Source organism: Cherax quadricarinatus, chromosome 3 (assembly GCF_038502225.1).
Source record: "Cherax quadricarinatus isolate ZL_2023a chromosome 3, ASM3850222v1, whole genome shotgun sequence".
NCBI classification, from domain to species: domain Eukaryota; kingdom Metazoa; phylum Arthropoda; class Malacostraca; order Decapoda; family Parastacidae; genus Cherax; species Cherax quadricarinatus.
This window is the reverse complement of record NC_091294.1, coordinates 28,508,266-28,517,295: the sequence shown is the minus strand read 5'-3', so window position 1 is coordinate 28,517,295 and position 9,030 is coordinate 28,508,266. Positions and strand designations below refer to the sequence as shown.

The 9,030-nt window shown below is 43.2% G+C and overlaps 1 protein-coding gene across 2 annotated transcripts in view; it reads right to left on the bottom strand.

Moving 5' to 3' along the window:
* The window catches only part of LOC128684071 (cell adhesion molecule Dscam2), a 642,309-nt gene that overhangs the window by 423,262 nt on the left and 210,017 nt on the right, over positions 1-9,030 (bottom strand). The gene's annotated exons all lie outside the window — the stretch shown is intronic.

Below are 9,030 nucleotides of genomic sequence, written 5' to 3'. Positions count from 1 at the left end.
GCGAGAAGAGATGGTTTTTATTAGTAATAACAATTCGTGAAATATATTCAACTCAAATATAATGGAAGTTGTCTTCCAATCATGTCCTTGAAGTTGTATGGATAAAGCCACTGGATGGCGAAACGTCTACAATAAAGACACCCAGATGTTGCATATGTCTAATTTTCATCATAATGGAAGCTCAGATAATGGGACACTAAGAGAGAGAGAAAGAGAGAGAGAGAGAGAGAGAGAGAGAGAGAGAGAGAGAGAGAGAGAGAGAGAGAGAGAGAGAGAGAGAGAGAGAGAGAGAGAGAGAGAGAGAGAGAGAGAGAGAGAGACAGAGAGACAGAGAGAGAGAGAGAGAGAGAGAGAGAGAGAGAGAGAGAGAGAGAGAGAGAGAGAGAGAGAGAGAGAGAGAGAGAGAGAGAGAGAGAGAGAGAGCGAGAGAGAGAGAGAGAGAGAGAGAGAGAGAGAGAGAGAGAGAGAGAGAGAGAGAGAGAGAGAGAGAGAGAGAGAGAGAGAGAGAGAGAGAGAGAGAGAGAGAGACAGACAGACAGACAGACAGAGAGAGAGAGAGAGAGAGAGACAGACAGACAGACAGACAGAGAGAGAGAGAGAGAGAGAGAGAGAGAGAGAGAGAGAGAGAGAGAGAGAGATGGCAAGTAACATTTGCACCTGAGAAAACGCAAATGATGATCGTCTCTAGGCACCATGATGGTAATGCTGGTGCAGTAGTAAGGATGAATGGGAGGGTGTTGGCACCTGGAGAAGTTGATATTCTTAGGGTGAAATTTGACTCCAAACTAACCATGAAGAACCATGTTGTAAATCTTGCAAACAAGGCAGCCAGGAAGCTTACAGCACTTTGCTGTATCTCGCATCTGCTTGACAGTAGGGGTTGCAAGATTCTGTACGAGGCACAAGTGCGCTCACACTTTGAGTATGCTCCACTTTCTTGGTTTGCCTGCCCTCTCCCCCTCTCATCTGCGACTGCTTGACAGAGTAGAGAGCAGAGCAAGACGTCTCATCTCTCGCCTGGACCCATCCTGGATAGATCCGTCATTTCAGCAGAGCCTTCAACATAGGAGGGATGTGGGTGGCCTTACTGTTATGTACAAGGCCAATATTGTCAAAGTACCACACTTGGATCCACTTCGAGGACAGCGTGAAACAAGCTTTTATGCCACAAGACGGGCAGAAAGCAGCAACTTCACTCTGGCTGTACCCTTCTCCAGAACATCACTCCATCTGAGATCATACATACCAAGGATGACTCGAGTATGGAACACATTCGTACAGCATAATGATGTCAACGAGATAAAGTCAGTTGATCAAATGAAAATGCTGCCCCACAGATGGCTCCAACTTCATCCTGTTCCCTGCTTGTATGTCTCACAACAATAAAAATGCTTTCAAATGAGCTGAAATAGGTAACAGCTCTTAGCTTGCCAATAAAGTTAGGAATCCTTAACCTGTAAATAGCTTGTCAATAAAGCTAGGGATCCTTAACCTAACCTTGTCAAACCCTGTGTAAAAAAGAGAGAAAAGAGAAAAAGAAAAAGAAAAAGAGGAGAAAGAAGAGAAAGAGGAGAGATGCAGAGAGAGAGAGAGAGAGAGAGAGAGAGAGAGAGATGAGTGCCTCGTCTCTTGCAAGAACAGTAATGAATATTAGTGAAAGAAATATCATTAACTATTACTATTTTGGATTAATGGAGCATGATCTTGAATGGAATTATTCGGTAATAGTATAATAGTAATAAATATTAGAATTGCATAATAGGAATTGTCAGCACAGGATATATACACGAAGAAATTCTGCTGTAGAAGTTCGTGTTCTACCCACCCAAGACTTCAACTCGTGTTCTACACACCCAAGACTTCAACTCGTGTTCTACACACCCAAGACTTCAACTTGTGTTCTACACACCCAAGACTTCAACTCGTGTTCTACACACCCAAGACTTCAACTCGTGTTCTACACACCCAAGACTTCAACTCGTGTTCTACACACCCAAGACTTCAACTCGTGTTCTACCCACCCAAGACTTCAACTCGTGTTCTACACACCCAAGACTTCAACTCGTGTTCTACCCACCCAAGACTTCAACTCGTGTTCTACCCACCCAAGACTTCAACTCGTGTTCTACACACCCAAGACTTCAACTCGTGGTCTACCCACCCAAGACTTCAACTCGTGTTCTACCCACCCAAGACTTCAACTCGTGTTCTACACACCCAAGACTTCAACTTGTGTTCTACCCACCCAAGACTTCAACTCGTGTTCTACACACCCAAGACTTCAACTTGTGTTCTACCCACCCAAGACTTCAACTCGTGTTCTACACACCCAAGACTTCAACTCGTGTTCTACACACCCAAGACTTCAACTCGTGTTCTACCCACCCAAGACTTCAACTCGTGTTCTACCCACCCAAGACTTCAACTCGTGTTCTACCCACCCAAGACTTCAACTCGTGTTCTACCCACCCAAGACTTCAACTCGTGTTCTACACACCCAAGACTTCAACTCGTGTTCTACACACCCAAGACTTCAACTCGTGTTCTACACACCCAAGACTTCAACTCGTGTTCTACACACCCAAGACTTCAACTCGTGTTCTACACACCCAAGACTTCAGCTCGTGTTCTACCCACCCAAGACTTCAACTCGTGTTCTACCCACCCAAGACTTCAACTCGTGTTCTACCCACCCAAGACTTCAACTCGTGTTCTACACACCCAAGACTTCAACTCGTGTTCTACACACCCAAGACTTCAACTCGTGTTCTACACACCCAAGACTTCAACTCGTGTTCTACACACCCAAGACTTCAGCTCGTGTTCTACACACCCAAGACTTCAACTCGTGTTCTACACACCCAAGACTTCAACTCGTGTTCTACCCACCCAAGACTTCAACTCGTGTTCTACACACCCAAGACTTCAACTCGTGTTCTACACACCCAAGACTTCAACTTGTGTTCTACACACCCAAGACTTCAACTTGTGTTCTACACACCCAAGACTTCAACTTGTGTTCTACACACCCAAGACTTCAACTCGTGTTCTACACACCCAAGACTTCAACTTGTGTTCTACACACCCAAGACTTCAACTTGTGTTCTACACACCCAAGACTTCAACTTGTGTTCTACACACCCAAGACTTCAACTTGTGTTCTACACACCCAAGATTTCAACTTGTGTTCTACACACCCAAGACTTCAACTCGTGTTCTACACACCCAAGACTTCAACTTGTGTTCTACCCACCCAAGACTTCAACTTGTGTTCTACACACCCAAGACTTCAACTTGTGTTCTACACACCCAAGACTTCAACTTGTGTTCTACACACCCAAGACTTCAACTCGTGTTCTACACACCCAAGACTTCAACTTGTGTTCTACACACCCAAGACTTCAACTCGTGTTCTACACACCCAAGACTTCAACTCGTGTTCTACACACCCAAGACTTCAACTTGTGTTCTACACACCCAAGACTTCAACTTGTGTTCTACCCACCCAAGACTTCAACTCGTGTTCTACCCACCCAAGACTTCAACTCGTTGAAGATTGAGACACTTATGCAGCATATGGGAATCTTTATTCAGGAAACGTTTCGCCACACAGTGGCTTCATCAGTCCAATACAAAGAGGAAGGCGTAAGGAGAGGAGGAGTATGAGGTAATCAGTCCCTCAGCCTGGAGTCGATGTGTTTAGTCCATCAATCTTGTAGAACTTGATGGACTGAACACATCGACTCCAGGCTGAGGGACTGATTACCTCATACTCCTCCTCTCCTTACGCCTTCCTCTTTGTATTGGACTGATGAAGCCACTGTGTGGCGAAACGTTTCCTGAATAAAGATTCCCATATGCTGCATAAGTGTCTCAATCTTCAACTTGTCGGTTTTTCAAACCATTCATCACTTCAACTCGTGTTCTACACACCCAAGACTTCAACTTGTGTTCTACCCACCCAAGACTTCAACTCTGATTCTACACAACCAAGACTTCAACTTGTGTTCTACCCACCCAAGACTTCAACTCGTGTTCTACACACCCAAGACTTCAGCTCGTGTTCTACACACCCAAGACTTCAACTCGTGTTCTACACACCCAAGACTTCAACTCGTGTTCTACACACCCAAGACTTCAGCTCGTGTTCTACACACCCAAGACTTCAACTCGTGTTCTACACACCCAAGACTTCAGCTCGTGTTCTACACACCCAAGACTTCAACTCGTGTTCTACACACCCAAGACTTCAACTTGTGTTCTACACACCCAAGACTTCAGCTCGTGTTCTACACACCCAAGACTTCAACTCGTGTTCTACACACCCAAGACTTCACATGAAGAAGTAACCAAGTATGAAGGGAGCAGAGGGTAGTAATGTACTACAGAGTGCGGGATTAATACGCATATACACAATGAGGGCATTTATTGAGGGAGTTTTTTGCCACTGGTGGCCTGACCGGTTCTTGTGAGGATTGATAAAGCGTTGATAATGGACTAGATTCGATGTAGGGACCCGTGGCGATACGTCTCATTCAGTAAATGTCTTGAGCGTGTGTGTGTGTTTTTTATCCAGATTCTATTAGTATTATCAGTGATATTAGATTATGCTGCACAGTTTTGGTCACCGTATTACAGAATGGATATAAATTCTCTGGAAAATGTACAAAGGAGGATGACAAAGTTGATCCCATGTATCAGAAACCTTCCCTATGAGGACAGACTGAGGGCCCTGAAACTGCACTCTCTAGAAAGACGTAGAATTAGGGGGGATATGATTGAGGTGTATAAATGGAAGACAGGAATAAATAAAGGGGATGTAAATAGTGTGCTGAAAATATCTAGCCTAGACAGGACTCGCAGCAATGGTTTTAAGTTGGAAAAATTCAGATTCAGGAAGGATATAGGAAAGTACTGGTTTGGTAATAGAGTTGTGGATGAGTGGAACAAACTCCCAAGTACCGTTATAGAGGCCAGAACGTTGTGTAGCTTTAAAAATAGGTTGGATAAATACATGAGTGGATGTGGGTGGGTGTGAGTTAGACCTGATAGCTTGTGCTACCAGGTCGGTTGCCGTGTTCCTCCCTTAAGTCAATGTGACCTGACCTGACTAGGTTGGGTGCATTGGCTTAAGCCGGTAGGAGACTTGGACCTGCCTCGCATGGGCCAGTAGGCCTTCTGCAGTGTTCCTTCGTTCTTATGTTCTTATGTTCTTATTGCATACCGACCAGTATGTTAAGAGGACACAATATGCGGCATTTTTTTATTGACAATGAGTATCGTTCACTTGATACTTTATCAGTTCTGGTGAGTTGATCAAGTCCCTGCTGGGTGAAACGTCGTTTAAATAAAATACCATAATCCGCACATTGTGTCATATTAACATACCTTAGTGGTACCGCGACTGTCCAGTCTCGATTACCACATATTCGCCATTTATTATCGTGCAAGTTGACCGCGCCGTAACTCTGACTAAGCTCACCACTATTATATACATAATTGACCAACGTCATATTTCAAACGTTTACGACCTGTTTAGGATTACGTTAGAGTTTCATTTAACTGCGGTAATAATATACATACAAGTGTCCTCATAATAAATGTATCAGTAAATTATTTATGATAATAAATGAGTGATAATAGTTAATTCTTTTGATTGCATCATAAAGAACTTGAATTATTATACACAGTGCTAGTTTAATCCAGTGACCTAATTATTTATGCTTGGATTAATATTCATGCTGGGTACACCGAGCTGGGATACGCTACCCCAGCATTTAGAATGTTTGCCCAGGTACTGAGGAGTGCTGGTGCAGTCTTACCATTTGCAGAATTATTTGTAGTTCAGTGCGCCAGGTGCTGTCGAATACGAAAGTTTTAGCTGTGGTTCGTGTTCACGAATCGAATGGTGTCGTCCGTGAATTTTGCCTCCTCCTGTCATATCAGCCGGGCTATGGTTCGGCTATGTGCAGCCAGCATTAACAGCTTGATCCACCGGGAGGCCTGATCAAGGACTGGGCCAAGGGGGGTGTTGACCCCCGAGACACCCTCCAGGTAGACTCCAGGTACATCCCCCCCCTCACCTATACCTATTTCCATCCATCAATATCCTTCTTCCTTTCCTCTTCCTTACCAGGGCTCTGCTCATAGTTCATTCTTTCGTTCATGCTAATTAATAATTTTTGCCTCTATCTAGAGGGTGATCCCTCGTGATAATTAACCTCACTCTAATTCTACCATCATTAAGTAGTTAACGATATAATGCTGTTATTTTGTGGAGCCTTCCTGGTTGAGTTTGGGTATAAATTAATCACAATAAAATTCTGAGGAATCAAAAATGTTAGTGGGAAAATTAAGGAAACTGTAAAATGTGTACCATTCTCAAGAAGAAAACTCTCCGCAAGTAAAGTGTTATGCTTGCCATTAGCGGAGAGGAAAGTCTAACAGAGGAAAGGGGAGTCAGTGATTAGTAGTGTGGTATTTGCTGTCAGGGGAGAGAAGGGTATTAGCGGGGAGTGGTATTTGCTGTCTCAGAAGATGAGAATTAAGTGAAGGGGTTAGACAGTGTTGGAGGCGATGGTCAGTTACTGTTTCCCTTCCCATATCGTCACACATGACAACATGGAAGCAAGTATCATAGAAACATAGGTACTACAGGCCATTACACTTACCTCAAAATAGCAGCCAAAAGAGTGTCAAGTTTGACATTCTAATTTCTTAGTGTTAATTACTAGAGTCTCCCTAAATACTTTTTCATTAGTAACCTACATACCATCCACTTCATCCCTAGCCTATATCCACTGCTAAAATTTCTTTCATTACTGTAGTGGGAGGCAGGATGATGGTCCTTTACCAGGAAGGTGATAGCTGAGACAATAGAGAATCATCACTCTATCACCACCTCGTCACATTTCTAATTATATAAAGTAATATTTTACTGCTTCTTTCAGTAACTAACTACACGAGTCTTCACTAATTACCAAGTAAATATCTATGCAATAAACGTTTTTTTCTATTGTCGGCATTATGCTATGTAGATCCAAGGTGGCCCGTGGCCTGGTGGCAAAAGCTTTCGCTTCACACGCTGACTGTCCGGGTTCGATTTCCGGCGAAGGTAGAAACATTGGGCGTGTTTCTTTGCACCGGTTGTCTATGTTCATCCATCTGTAACAATGGGTACCTGGATGTTAGTCGACTGGTGTGGGTCGCATCCTGGGACAAAACTGACCTAATTTGCTCGAAATGCTCAGCATAATAAGGGGTTTTCTATATTGTAATATGTCATTGATATCAGCTTGGACTGTATACCTTGTACTTGTAGAAATAAAGATATTATTATTATTATTATTATTATTATTATTATTATTATTATTATTATTATTATTATTATTATTATTATTAATTATTATTATTATTATTATAACTGTTGTTGACATCCTTGGCTGGGCGGCCATCTTGGCGGCTCAGCTGTGTGGGAGACGCACCTAACTTGCATTCTCGCCCAGTTGCTCATATTACCAAACTTGTTCACATTTTTTGTTAACTAATGTAACTCCCGGAAACTTGTGCGCTGTTGAAATTTTATGCACGGGTATAATATTAAGTGAGAGAGATGAAACAGAGACGGTCATGAAGATGGAGAATCATAGATAAAAACAGATAAATAGGTAGAGGGGCCACCGTTTATATATAAAAGACTGTGTGGTGGCCAATAGTCATCACCGATTTTTCCACTAGAATGAATTTCTAGTTGAATAAGCATGAGAAATTTATCTCTTTCTCTCTCTCTCTCTCTCTCTCTCTCTCTCTCTCTCGCTCTATCTCCTTTCATCTCTCGATCGAGCTGTCCATATATTTATCTCTATCTTTGTCCTTCAATAAATTCGTCTTTTTTATTGACTCTCATCTCAATATGATAGACGTACGTCATTCCTTAACTTCTCCAGCACGAACAGAAATAAAATTCAAACAGTGCACAAGTTTCCGGGAGTTACACTAGTTAGCAAAAAAATGTGAGCAAGTTTAGTAACGTGAGCAACTGAGCTAGACATGCAAGTTAGACGAGCGTCCCATCATCCAAAACACCAGCCTGGGTCGCCATGATGGCCGCCGCCTGAGGTCACCATGTCAACAACAACGTCTGTTGCTCAAAGACCGACATGGTATTTTTGGGAAGACTTGAACTAGTTAGTTACTAATGACTCAGAACAGCAATTCTGTCACCCTAACTTGTCCTCTTCACACGCTTGCCCCTGAGGTGGGTAGCTATCCTGACATTTTTACTAAGGTTCGCTGTGATTCTTCCCTTCGGTTAGGTAGTCCGCAATCCTACCCTTCGCTGAGGTGGGCCGCAATCTTGCTATTCACTGGGGTAAATCAGTAATCCTGCCTTCCACTAAGACGGTCAGCTATCCTTTCTCCTGCTAAGGTGGCCTGCTATCGTACCCGCAACTAATGCAGTAGAATGCTATTCTGTTCACCGCTAGGGCTCGCCACTGAGGAAAGGGCCGCTTCTATATAGCCCAACAACTGAGTTACGCTGGTATAAATTTTTCAATAAAGTAGGAAAAGTGGCCGTATGAAGCTGAAGTTGTAATAGAGAGAGTCGTGTGCGGCTTTTATGGAAAATACCAGCGGCGTAGAGAGTAAGACTGAGGCGAGAGAGAGAAAGAGGTTGAGGAAAGAAGCAAGGTTGAGGATACAGAGAGAGAGAGAGAGAGAGAGAGAGAGACGAGCAGAATATTAACGGGGAAGAGAGGCAGGTTAAGGAGTGTCAAACGCATCAAACTCCCATAACAATCTGTTCAAAGTTCAGAACAATGCAGACATCAGCCCCGAGCAGCCAAACGCAATTCGTCACGGGGGTATTTATTGTTTAACCAATTCGATTTCAACGACAAATATATTGCCCGAGAACAAATAAATTATGACCTTACAGATATTTGTTGGGAAGATAACACGATCAGCACTCATGTCAGCCGGTTCCTCAAGAGATTGGTCACAATGGCAGTGGAAATACACTCAGAATCA